This window comes from Theropithecus gelada, chromosome 2 (assembly GCF_003255815.1).
Source record: "Theropithecus gelada isolate Dixy chromosome 2, Tgel_1.0, whole genome shotgun sequence".
NCBI classification, from domain to species: Eukaryota; Metazoa; Chordata; class Mammalia; order Primates; family Cercopithecidae; genus Theropithecus; species Theropithecus gelada.
In genome coordinates, this window is record NC_037669.1 from 183493770 (window position 1) to 183507975 (window position 14206).

A 14206-nucleotide genomic window follows, 5' to 3' on the forward strand; every position below is an offset into this window, starting at 1 on the left:
CATTTGGTTAGCAATGTGGAGATCGTGGAGGTCCTTGTGACTGACAAGATCAGGTTCATGGAGATAGGGGAGGCCTGATTGGAGTGGGTTCAAGTGAGAGTGGGAAGATGGCTATTGCAAACAAGCCTAGTCTCCTAGAAAGACAAGTCTTTCAAGGAGTTTCACTGTAAAGAAAAGAGAAATAAGGCATTTTAAAGAAGAGCAATGAGGTCAAGAGATTTAGGGTCAGGGCAGCAAAAGGGAGTTTATTTAGAACTCTGCAATGAATGACTCAATATGTGACTTCTGTAAAGTCGTGTATCTTTTAGTTAATTCCTTGAGTAGAACAGAAACAATTGTCTATCGTGACTTTTTTCTTCAAGCTCTTTAAGTCTCCCCACTCCCAGACTATATCATTGTCTAAGAAGAAAGGAGTTTGAAAATCAGTCTTGTTACGTAGCTTAATTTGAATACATCCAAAAAATGACATTGCATTTTTTTTATATTTGCTGAATCTATTTTTTGGCTGGAGTATTTTAAAGTAGATTTTTAAAGTAGATTTCATCTCTTACTACTTCACATGCACAGGACTTTTTCTTTATATAACCACAATACTTTTATATACCTAACAAAATTAACAATAATTTCTTAATATCATATGACAACCAATCTATGTTCAGATATCCCCATTTGTCCCCAAGGTGAATCAAACCAAGATTCAGACAAGGTATACATATTATATATTATTATATCTGTGAAGCCATTTGTGTGTGTGTGTGTGTGTGTGTGTGTGTGTGAGCATCATGGCTATTTCACCTGGGTGCAGGTGGGCTGAGTCCGAAAAGAGAGTCAGTGAAGGGAGATAAGGGTGGAGCTGTTTTATAGGATTTGGGTAGGTAAAGGAAAATGACAGTCAAAGGGGGTTGTTCTCTGGTGGGCAGGAGTGGGGGTCACAAGGTGCTCAGTGGGGGAACTTTTGGAGTCAGGATGAGCCAGGAAAAGGACTTTCACAAGGTAATGTCATCACTTAAGACAAGGGTCGGCCATTTTCACTTCTTTTCTGGTGGAATGTCATCGGTTAAGGCGGGGCAGGGCATTTTCACTTCTTTTGTGATTCTTCAGTTACTTCAGGCCATCTGGGCATATACTCGATTTAAAATTGGTGAGATGATCCTTGGGCTGGTGGATCTGAGGACGGGAGGTCGTAGGTGGATCTTTCTCATGGAACAAAGAGCAGGAGGACAGGGGATTGATCTCCCAAGGGAGGTCCCCCGATCCGAGTCACGGCACCAAAATGTCATGCGCGTCCGTGTGAAGAGACCACCAAACAGGCTTTGTGTGAGCAACATGGCTGTTTATTTCACCTGGGTGCAGGCGGGCTGAGTCCGAAAAGAGAGTCAGCCGCCGTTTGTTTTTTATCCCATTTACCTGTTGATGAAACCAGTTCAGTTATCCCATAGGAAGTCTTACCTTCTGGATTTGTCTGATAATTTGCCTATGGTGTTATTTAACTTGTTCTTCTTTCTTCTGTATTTCCTAAAAACTGGAATTGTGTATGAAGGCTTGATAATATACAGATTAAACATTTTGGGCAAGAATTTTTCATAGGTGGTTAGCAGAGCATGGTGGTGCGTGCCTGTGATCCCAGCTACTCGGGAGGCTGAGGCAGGAGAGTAGCTTGAACCTGGGAGGCAGAGATTGCGGTGAATGGAGATTGAGCCAGTGTACTCCAGCCTGGGTGACAAAGCAAGACCTTGTCTCTTAAAAAAAAAAAAAAGAATTTTTCATAGGTGCTTCATATCACGTCACATCAAAAGGCACACACTGTCTAGACGTCTCACTGTTAATGATGCTAAAGGGCTGATCAGGATCAGGTGGTGGCTGCTTGACACATGAGAGGTGTTTTGATTTTGCTTTTTAAGAGCAGCAGTGTGTCTATATGTTGATGGGACTAATCTTTGACAGAGGGATACTTATCAATAAAAAAAAGGGGGGAGGTTTTCTAGAACAACTTTCTTAAGTAAACAATAATGTGTAGGATCTAGTGGACAAGTGTTGGTTATTGTAAGTGTTGGACATAGCCAGTTCATCGATAGTGATGAGGCATATGGACATAAATGCATAAATGCAGATAAAGGGGGCTCTGTTAGGGGGTTTGAGGAACTTCTAATCTGGCAGCTTTTGTTTTCTCCATGAACAAGTAGCAAATTCATCACAGGACAGTGAGATTGAAAGGAGGAAGTCAGGTAGTGGGTGAGTGCCAGATGAATTGTCTGGAAAAGTAGCATGTGATTTCTGAGAAGCATTAAGGACCTCCCGGCAGTTAGTGATCATAAACTTGAAGCGAAATCAGTAGGCATTGTTGTGCAATTTTCTCTAGCCATGCTCAGTGGCATATTTGCCCGTGTGGAGCAAAACAGAGGGTTGGATTTAACCGGGATTGGGTTTTAGCCAGTCATGTGTGATCAAAGAGGGCAAGGGACTCATTATAATGATTTTGACCATGGAATTTAAGCTGTGTAGGAAGGGAAGGAAGAATATGGGGAAAGTGAGGGACAGTGACAGATGGAAGGATTAACCACAGAAGCTTGTTGGAGTTGGGGTACTAGTTGGAATAAGCTGCATAGACAGGAGTGGTAGTTGGAGATGGGATGCCTGAACTCAGGATTATGAAAGGTATTTTTGGGAAATAACAAGATCAGAGATACAACTCTGGGAGTGAGTGGCCGTGGTCACAGTCACTGGGGTAGAGGAGATCAAAGGACTGTGAGGCCAGAGGACTAGAACATCCTATAGATGGGTATTAATATCATGAGGAGTTATGATAGAAACAGTGTTGGAGCTGAAATATTCAGGCAATGAAGCACAGTATTTTGGGTTGGGGAGAAGATGGCTGCAGCCAGTAAGTGGGGTCATAGGTAGTGGTGTCTGCACAGGGTCTCTGTGAGGATGACATGTGTTGATGCACGTGATGCTCTTCACTTTGAGGCTGACGAACAGCATGTGCTCAACAAGTGTTAGAGGTTCTCCATCTGAGTCTATGTGGCTCCAGTGAGTAGAGCTTAAAACGCTGGCTTTATAGTTATTCATTTTTTATTTTATTTTTGAGATAGTCTTGCTCTGTTGCCCAGGCTGGATTGCAGTGGCACAATCTCAGCTCACTGCAACCTCCGCCTCCCGGGTTCAAGCAATCCTTCTGCCTCAGCCTCCCAAGTAGCTGGGATTACAGGCACCCACCACCACACCCAGCTAATTTTTGTATTTTTAGGGAAGATGGGGTTTCACCATGTTGGCCAGGCTCATCTTGAACTTCTAACCTCAAGTGATCTGTCCGCCTCGGCCTCCCAAAGTGCTGGGATTACAGGTGTGAGTCACCGTGCCCAGCTGCAACACGGGATTTATTTTTACAAGGAAGTTGATTTTCCTTAACTTTAAGATATTTCTAAGAGGCAGAGCTGCTCGCACAGTTGTGTGTGGTCTGGAGCGGTAGTAAATTCCCTGTCATTCAGTGTATCCAACAGGCAAAATGAACATTTGCTATGATGGTGCCGTCAAGGAGATTCTGGCAACTGAAGGTGATGGGTAGGTGGGTGGGAGGGAGTGACTTTAGCAATTGAAGGCAGTGGACAGCGGGGGGGGGGATGGTGTCAGGAGCTAGCTTCATTCTTGCATTCAAACATGACTGAGCATTTCCTAGCTGTGATCCAGGAGCTCTCAATCTGGTTAGGACAGATCCGCAAACAGATAAATGTCACATAGTTTGATGAGGGGAAGAATAGGCACCATGGAGTGAGGCTGATCATCTCTGTGAGGCCAAGGAAGGCTTGAGAGTCAAGGAGCAGTTAAGCTGGTGTTGGAAGCTGAGTGGAAACAGCCCCATGGGAACAGCATGGGAAACGACACTAAGCTGAAGAACTTCTTGTGCAGAGCTGCAAAGGCATGAAAGAGTCTCCGACATTTAGAGTGCCATTCCACTTAATTTGGGCAAATTACTTATCTTCCCTGTCTCAGTTTCCCTCTTTGTAAAAATGGGGGTAGTAATGGTATCCACAGAGGAAGGGACGGTGGCTGTTGTAATCCCTTTGAGTGGATTATCTTTGTTTTTGAGACGGAGTCTCGCTCTGTCGCCCAGGCTGCAGTGCAATGGTGCGATCTCGGCTCACTGCAACCTCCACCTCCCGGGTTCAAGTGATTCTCCTACATCAGCCTCCTGAGTAGCTAAGATTACAGGTACCCACCACCACACCTAGCTAATTTTGTATTTTTAGTAGAGACGGAGTTTCACCATGTTGGCCAGGCTGGTCACGAACTCCTGACCTCTAGTCATCCACCTGCCTCGGCCTCCCAAAGTGCTGGGATTACAGGCATGAGCCACAGTACCCGGCCAAGTGGATTAACTTACTTGATTCTGTAAGTCACACTGTGAGGTAGGACTTCTTGTTATTACTATTTCTATTTTACAGATAAAGATGTCTTAAATCTTGAGTCTTAAGGGGTTGAGTAACTTGCTCAAAGTCAGGTATCTGGTGAAAGGCAGTTTGGGCTCTTGTCTTGATAAATCTGATTCCAAAGCTTGTATTGTTCATCCCTAAGCTATAGTCAGTGCTTGGCACATAGCTAGTGCTAAATAAATGGTAGTTGTTATTGCCAGGATTGCTAAAGTTTCTCACCCAGATTGTTGAGGGTTCTGTTATCACTTCTACAGCTGGTTAAAGATCCGTAGTGCTGCTATCTCATCCGCAGCAGGGACTAATTTTGGAAAGCCCCCGTCACCTATGATAAACCTAGATAAGTTGCACCACTTTTGTTTCAATTGGTTGATTTTTGAGAATCTAAAGTGGAGAGTGATTTTTATCTTCTTAGAGGGCAAGGTGTTTTGAGCAGATGCAGTTGATGTGAGGGAGGAAGAGCTGGGGTTGATGCACTTTTCTGATGTCTGTGGGCTGTATCAAACGAAAAGTTTCATGTCCTGCCTGCCTGCTGGAGGATGGCAGCAAACCAGCATTCACAGGCAGGAGGTGTCATCCAAAAGTCTGGTGACTGCCCATGGTGTTTTCTACATGGGGCTAAGAAAGAGCCTCTTCCATAAGTGATGCTGGGAGTAAGAGCTGTCAACCCGTCACCCATTTATTCATTCAACAAATGCATACTGAGAGCTTATTACGTGCCAGACATTCATCTAGTGTCTAGAGATACTCCCTGGAAAGAATAGAGAAGAAGGTTGACAAGATTCCTGTTTCTGAAGCTTAAATTTTTAGTGGAAGGAGACAGACTAATCAAATACTAAATGAATGCCTACATAATTACAAACACTCATGCCACAAAGGAATTCATGCCATGAAAATGTCAGAGGGATAACTATCAGAGAAATTTTCTGACTCTTCCAAGGTTGCTGCCCAGAAAACCGTTCTTTGAGTTGATGAGGAGAGCCCCAAATGTTTTGACGCAGGGCAGAGTGGCACCTCTCACTTTTTCCCTGGTAGTCATACCTAGGGCTTGCCTGCCTGCCTGCCTCCTGGTCATGAAGAGCTGGGGTTCTCCCAACTTGAACTCCTAGCCTTCAACAGAGGATTTTCTCTTGGTTCATGGGGTGAAGTCAAGTATGTCCATATGGCTTCCTCTTAGTTCTGTTAATGCTAGATCTCCTAGGACAGGCCTTGAAGCCAGGTTAATATTGTGCAGCAAGTTGATACACAAGGTCAAGTGTATTTTTAGTATTGCCCCCAACAGTTTTGCCTTAATTATTCAAGTAACATAATAAAAATAATAAAGGAAGTTGGCCAGGCATGGGGGCTCATGCCTATAATCCTAGCACTTTGGGAGGCCGAGGTGGGTGGAACACCTGAGGTCAGGAGTTCAAGACCAGCCTGGCCAACATGGTGAAACCCTGTCTCTACTAAAAACAAAAATTAGCTGGGTGTGGTGGCGGGTGCCTATATTACCCAGCTACTGGGGAGGCTGAGGCAGGAGAATCGCGTGAACCTGGGGAGCGGAGCTTGCAGTGAGAGACTCCATCTCAAAAACAAAGAAGAAAAAACAAAGAAGAAAATAAAACAAAGGAAAACAAAACAAAACAAAACATCTCAAAAACAAAGAAGAAAATAACAAAGGAATAACAAAGGAAGTCAAACTGATGAGAACTATCTTTCATCAGTTTACCCGTCAATGGTATTCAAGTCTTAACCATTTACATTTTTTCTAGACAGTTGGACATACATACCTTTTAGTCACCATCTGAGTACACAGATAACATTTTCTGTTTTGCTTTTTTCATTATAAGATTTTAAATGTTTTCTTCCCTATTACTATATAAATTCATACACAATTGTATAAATTATTTCAGGTGGCTATACTGTGGTTTTCTCATTTCCTTATTGCTAGATGCTTAGTTGTTAACAGATTTGCCCCTTGATAAATAAGTTTGACATTAAAAATTTTTATTTTTGGCAGTGTTATTAGGAAAGTTTATAGTGCTTAACACTAACTTCAAAAAGTTAGAAAGATCTCAAATTAACAACCTAATATTGCACACAGAGGAACTGGAAAAAATATTTACCCCAAAGCTGGCAGAAAAAGAAAAAAATAACTAAAATCAGAGCAAAACTGAACAAAATTGAGACTCAAAAATTCATACAAAGAATCAACAAAACCAAAAGTTGGTTCTTTGAAAGGATAAACAAGTTTGGTAAACTATTAGCTAGATTAACAAAGAAGAAAAGAGAGAAGATACAAATGATCACAATCAGAAATGACAAATACGACATTACAACTAATCCCACAGAAATATGAAAGATCTTTGGAGACTATCATTAATACCTCTCTTCACACAAAGTAGAAAATCTAGAAGAAATGGACACATTCCTGGAAACTCACAATCTTTCAAGATTGAATCAAGAAGAAATTGAAACCTGAACATACCAATATCAAGTTCTGAAATTGAGTCAGTAATAAAAAACTTACCAATCAAAAAAAGCCCTGGACCAGATAAATTCATAGCCAAATTCTATCAGACGTACAAAAAAGAGCTAGTACCAGTCCTCCTGAAACTATTCCAAAAAAGTGAGGCAGACAGATCCCTTTCTTTTTTTTTTCTTTTTTTTTTTTTTTTTGAGACAGAGTCTCGCTTAGTCGCCCAGGCTGGAGTGCAGTGGCGCGATCTCGGCTCACTGCAAGCTCCACCTCCCGGGTTCACGCCATTCTCCTGCCTCAGCCTCCCGAGTAGCTGGGACTACAGGCGCCCGCCGCCTCGCCCGGCTAATTTTTTGCATTTTTAGTAGAGACGGGGTTTCACCATGTTAGCCAGGATGGTCTCGATCTCCTGACCTCGTGATCCGCCCGCCTCGGCCTCCCAAAGTGCTGGGATTACAGGCGTGAGCCACCGCGCCCGGCCAGACAGATCCCTTTCTAACTCATTCTATGAAGCCAGCATTACCCTGATACCAAAACCTGGCAAAGACACAGTAAAAAAAGAAAACCACAGGCCCATATCCCTGATGAAAATAGATGTGAAAATCCTCAACAAAATACTAGCAAACCGAATCCAGCAGGACATCAAAAAGTTATCTCACTGTGATCAAGTAGGCTTCATTCCTGGGATGGAAGGTTGGTTTTACCTAGACACATTAATAAATGTGATTCACCTCATAAACAGAATTAAAAACAAAAGCCATATGATCATCTCAATAGATGCAGAAAAAGATTTTGATAAAATTCAAAATCCCTTCATTATAAGAGCCTTCAAGAAACTAGGCATCAAAGGCACATACCTCAAAATAATAAGAATCATCTATAACACACCTACAGTCAATATCATACTGAATGGGTAAAACCTGGAAACATTCTCCCTGAGAACTGAAACGAGGGATGCCCACTCTCACCACTTCTATTCGGCATCGTATTGGAAGTGCTGTCCAGAGCAATCAAACAAGAGAAAGAAGTAAAAGACATCCAAACAGGAAAAGAACACAAACTGTCTCTCCTTGCTGACAATAGGATTCTATACCTAGAAAACTGTAAAGACACTGCCAAAAGGCTTCTGGAACTAATAAACGACTTCAGCAAAGCTTCAGGATAAAAAACCAGTGTATAAAAATTCGTGGCATTTCCATAACCAGTAATTTTCAAGCTGAGAGTCAAATCAACAACACAATCCCATTTATAATAGTTGCAACAAAATTTTAAATACCTAGGAATACATCTAATCAAAGAAGTGAAATATCCCTCCAAGGAGAACTACGAAACTCTGCTGGAAGAAGTTATAGATGACACAAACTAATGGAAAAACATTTCGTGTTCATGGAGTGAAAGAATCAATATCATTAAAACAGCCACACTGCCCTAAGCAATCTGTAGATTCAACACTGTTCCTACCAAGCTACCGATGTCATTTTTCACAGAACTAGAAAAAAACTATCCTAAAATTCATGTGGAACCGAAAAAGAGTACAAATAGCTAAAGCAATTGTAAGCAAAAAGAACAAACTCAGAAGTATTCCAGTACCTGACTTAGAACCACACTGTAAGGCTGCAGTAACCAAAACAGCATGGTACTGGTACAAAAACAGACACATAGACGAATGGAACAGAATAGTGAACCTAGAAATAAAGCCACATACCTATAATCATCTGATCTTTAACACAGTCAACAAAAATAAGCAATGGGGAAAGAACACCCTATTCAATAAATGACGCTGGAATAACTGGCTAGCTGTATGCAGAAGAATGAAACTAGATCCCTTCCTTATACCATATACAAAAATTAACTTAAGATCAATTAAAGATTTAAATGTGAGACCTCAAACTATAAGAATCCTAGAAGAAAACCTAGGAAACACCATTCTGGACATCAACCTTGGGAAAGGATTTATGACTAAGTACTTAAAAGCAACTGCAACAGAAACAAAAATTGACAAGTGGGAAGTAATTAAACTGAAGAGCTTTTGTGCAGCAAAAGAAACTATCAACAGAATAAACAGACAGCCTACAGAATGGAAGAAAATATTTGCAAGCTATGAATCCAACAAAGGTCTAATATCCAGAATCTCTATAAGAAACGTAAACAATTGAACAAGCAAAAAAACAAATAACAACATTAAAAAGTGAGCAAAAGACATGAACAGACAATTCTCAAAAGATGCATATAAGCTGCCAACAAATATGAAAAATGCTCAGTATCGGCCGGGCGCGGTGGCTCACGCCTGTAATCCCAGCACTTTGGGAGGCCGAGGCGGGCGGATCACAAGGTCAGGAGATCGAGACCACGGTGAAACCTCGTCTCTACTAAAAATACAAAAAAATTAGCCGGGCGCGGTTGTGGGCGCCTGTAGTCCCAGCTACTCGGGAGGCTGAGGCAGGAGAATGGCGGGAACCCGGGAGGCGGAACTTGCAGTGAGCTGAGATCCGGCCACTGCACTCCAGCCTGGGCGACAGAGCGAGACTCCGTCTCACAAAAAAAAAAAAAAAAAAAAAAAAAAAAAGAAAAATGCTCAGTATCACTAATTATTAGAGAAATGCAAATCAGAAGCACAGTGAGATACCATCTCACATCAGTCAGAAAGGCTATTATTAAGTCAAAAATCACCAGATGCTAGGGAAGCTGCAGGGAAAGGGGAACATCTACACACTGTTGTTGAGAATGTAAATTAGTTCAGCCACCATGAAAAGCAGTTTGGAGATTTCTCAGAAAACTTAAAAACAGAACTACCATTTAACTCAGCAATCACATTGCTGGGTATATATCCAAAAGGAAATAAATGTTTCTACCAAAAAGAGACATGCACTTGTGTGTTTATTGCAGCACTATTCAGAATAGCAAAGAATGAAATCACCCTAGGTGCCCAACAGTGGTGGATTGGATAAAGAAAATGTGGTACATATACACCATGGAATACTACACAGCCATGAAAAAGAACAGAGCCATGCCCTTTGCAGCAACATGGATGCAACTGGAAGCCATTATCCTAAGCAAATTAATAATGCAGGAACAGAAAACCAAATACCATATGTTCTCATTTATAAGTGGGAGCTAAACAATGAATACTGATAGACATAAAGATGGCAATAATAAACACTGGGCACTACAAGACGGGGGAGACAGGGGAAAGAGTTTAAAAACTAATTATTCAGTAATTGCATGGCAGGATCAGTCATACCCCAAGCCTCAGCATTGTGCAGTATACCCAGGTAACAAGCCTGCGTATGTACCCCCTGAATCTAACATAAAAGTTAAAATTATTAAAAAAAAAAACCTTTTCTTCTTTGTATGCCTATTGCTTTATAGAACTCATTCTTTATCTCATTAATCCTCTTTCAACTGTCATCACAACTATGTAATGTAGAGAATCATTTTACATGTGGGGAAACTGAAGTGTATAATCTTTTTTACTTTTGAATTATTTATTTATTCACTCTTGCTTCTTAGAAGTACAGTACGTGGTCCATAGCCAGGAGCTGTTAATTCTATGGCCTGAATACATTCTAGAAAGGTTAAATTAATTTATATGATCCTTTGAATGTATATCAGTTTAATTATAATCTGTCCAGCAACGAGTATTATGTAGAAAACTGCTGACTAATGTAAATTCTATAAACTAGTTTTTTAGTATTCTAGTTGCCCCTCTTGGGTTTCTCTCAAGATTAACCGTAACTTTATATGCTTGTTAACTGTGCTTTTTGTTTTGTGATATGTCTGTTCACATTGATTACCTCTTTATTTTGGGAAACTTTTACTACATTAATCCTTTTTATATTTTGACTTTTCCTTTTTATTGTAGTTACAGTATTTTTCATTGTATAGATGTTGAAATTTTCTTGCAACTGAATATATTAAACTTTTCCTTTGCTGTTTTCCTACATTGCATCAAAAGAAGAAAGAGCTGACAAGTATATAATTATATTTTTAGCTGTTTTTTGTTGGTTTGTTTAGAGACAGGGTCTCACTCTGTCACCTAGGCTGGAGTGCAGTGGCACTCATAGCTCACTGCAGCCTCTAACTTCTGGGCTCAAATGATCCTCCCTCCTCAGCCTCCTGAATACCTGGGACTACAGGCACGCATGCCTGGCTTATTTTTAGCTTTCTAAAGTTATATTTTTATACTTTTGTACATTTTTTCAAAGTCAAAGAATAATGAATGTACATTTTAGAAATTTTGGAATATATGTCAAATGATAAAAAATGAAAACATCTATTATTCTTACCATTCTGGGTGTACTTTTTTCTAGTACTTTTTCACATTTTTTTAAATGTGTTTTTTTTTTTTTTTTTTTTTTCTGAATTTGGATAGTATTTACAGTTTTATAGCCTATTTTTTCAGGTACAATTATACTGACTGAACTTTCATATATTATTAAATATTCTTTGAAAATAAATAATTTTTTGAAAATCTGTCTGAAGTTTATTTCAGGATGGACCTAATTGCTCCCTATTTATCTCCAAACCAGCGATTAAACAATCTGTTCTTCCCAGGTTGGTCCATGGTGGCTGCTTTAGCTTTCTAGCCCATTCTTATCTGGTGTCAAGTCTGTTTCTTTCATTTTTTTTTTCTTTCTTTTGAGACAGAGTCTCTCTCTGTCACTCAGGCTGGAGTGCAGTGGCATGATCTCGGCTCACTGCAACCTCCACCTCCCGGGTTCAAGCAATTCTCCTGCTTCAGCCTCCCTTGTAGCTGGGACTACAGGGACTACAGGTAGGCGCCATCATGCCTGGCCAGTTTTTTTTTGTATTTTAATAGAGATGGGGTTTCACCGTGTTAGCCAAGATGGTCTCGATCTCCTGTCCTCATGATCCTGATCCGCCCGCTTCAGCCTCCCAAAGTGCTGGGATTACAGGCGTGAGCCACCGCACCCAGCCGGTGTCAAGTCTATTTCTAGGCTATCTGTGCTGTGCACAGATCTAGAGCATTGCACCTTCAATATGCTTTTCTCTCTTTTTTTTTCCTGAGCCCTGGAGGTTTCCGGGGCTGAGACCTAGCCTAGCTCTGCAGAGGCACCTTTCCATCTTGTTAATGTTTAACCCCGCCTCTGCTGGAAAACAGCGCTCACCTTCTCTCTTTCTCTCTCTTGTTTTTTGCCTTTGCAGATGAGTTTTGATCATCCTGAGAAAAATGGGCCTTGGCCTCCAGACCCAATAAATCTTCCCTCCCATGGAGAATAGTGCTAATTCCTGAGGACCTGAAGGGCCTGCAGCCCCTGGGGGATTAACCAGAAGCAGGTAAGGAACACACAGAGGAATGGGCTAGCAAAGGGGTCCATTCCTGAGTAAAAGCTGGTGTGGCAGATGTGCTGACAGGGAATCTCAGGATCTCAGTATCTGGCTACAGCTTTGCTGTTTTCTTTTTGTATACATTTTTTAGTCCTCTTTAACTGCTGATTCAATTTGGGTTTGGTTGTGGGGTATAGAGAAATGGCTTGTGCATTTCTATTAACTATAAGATTTAAGTTATTCTGTATTTCAGTCAACCGTTCTGAGTTCCTACTACGTGCCACAAATGCAACTGGTGTTGAGTATGTCGTGATGGGTGGGTCGGGACAGGATTTCCTTGCTTTGAGCATTGATTTCTGCTGGTTCAGTGTTGGCCGGTTCTTTGAAGGTGGTAATGCAAGTTGCTGTCTTCTTCCTCTAGGAGCCTCATGATGATTGTAAAGACTCTCTTATAAAATTGCATCAGTTCAGGAATCTTTCTTTGAGTATCCGCTCTGGCGCAGGCACTGTGCTGGGTACTAGGGTTTCAGAAAGGATGCCGGGAGGAGTTTTCCTTTAGCAGCAAAGTCAGGCATGTAAAGCAAGCATTACAGAGCACTGGCTGGCAGCAAAGGGGAACAAGGCTAGTGTGGAGGGGGAGGTGACCTCCACTGACCTTCAGAAACAGAAAGGTGATGCTGTCAGAGCTGGGAAGCACATGGACAAGGAGAAGGGTGCAGTCAGTGCAGACACCTGGATGCTTAAGAACACAGTCTGGTGTGATTGGAAAATTCAAAGCTTGGTCTGTTTTTCCAAAACATTTATAGAGAAAAGTTTGCTACTCTTTTCCCTCAGTTGCACCATTTAGTGAAAGCTTCTTCAGACTCTGCCTTCTTCAAACAACTTGAGAGATGAGAGAGGGTCTTGCAGTTATAAGTGCCTGTGACCAGAAACTCTAGCTACCTGGTGGACTTGGAGCCTCAACCAAGGGTGGTGTCAAGGGACCACAAGAGCCCTGATGTGGGATTTCAGATGAGTGCCCTGAGGCCATGACAGGGCACAGGCTGTGAAGGCTGAGGCCATCTGATGGTTGCAAGACTGTCGTTGGACCCAGCTATTTGGAGGAACTCTTCTTTCCTGGGAAACCACACCTTGGAGAGTAGGTACTGGGCAGCCGCTCCCTGAGCCTCCAGTCCTGTGACAGTGAATCAGGCCCTTCCTGCCATGTTGTTTCATTCAGACATGTCAAAGTCAAGTTCCAAGTCCACTATTTCCAAATCACTCATGCAACTTTGAAAGTTACTTGTGTTTCCAAACCTCACAATACTCAGCTATAAATGGAGCTCATAAAATCTGCTGCCTATAGTAAGTCTGTAAAACCTTACTAATATGGAAACCTTAATACGGAAAGTCCCCCTGAGTGATAACACAGTGCACAGCAGGGATGGCAGGCTTGTCTGCCACTGTCTGACAGATCAAGTTGCCTCTCTAGTGACCTTGAGTCCGACTTGATCACACTGACTTTCACTGCCCCTTATCACAGATGCATGTCCTTGGGTGGAAAGATGATGAACTTTTAGAGTCAGATAGACCTGGGCTGGAATTCTGGTTCTAGAACTGATTTGCTGTTGACGTTGGAGAGACCCTAGAACCTTGCTAAGCCTCAGTTTTTTCATTTCCTAAAATAGGGTTGTCAATAACTCTATCATAGTATTGTGGTAAAGGTTCAATGAGATATTGCAAGGAAAGTGACTACCATGTAGTAGGCCCTCCTTAAATGCTACTTGCCTTCTTTTCTCTGGTTTTTCTTCAGCTGTCATATGGTCATGTGATTACCTGTGTTGGGTATCTGTGGAAATTGAATTCCTTAGTTTCTGGTAATACAAGCTTCCACCCTCCACTTCATGATCTTATATCTGAATTCTTCTTCCGCTGTGCGCATTTAATCATTTCCACAACTTCAGCAGTCCAAGATAGGAACCCATCATTCCCAGAGCCACTGGTTCCTGAGGTCTGGGATGGTGGAAGCACTGCTTTGGTTGGTACTGCC

General features: G+C 41.7%; 1 protein-coding gene across 3 annotated transcripts in view; it reads left to right on the forward strand.

Annotated features, from left to right (window-relative positions):
• Positions 1 to 14206, forward strand: part of ST6GAL1 (ST6 beta-galactoside alpha-2,6-sialyltransferase 1) — a 144867-nt gene that overhangs the window by 98552 nt on the left and 32109 nt on the right. For all 3 annotated transcript variants that reach the window (XM_025375267.1, XM_025375266.1, XM_025375269.1), the window contains one exon: positions 12055 to 12186. The gene's annotated coding sequence lies outside the window, so the exon portion shown is untranslated. The remainder of the gene's footprint in view (positions 1 to 12054; positions 12187 to 14206) is intronic.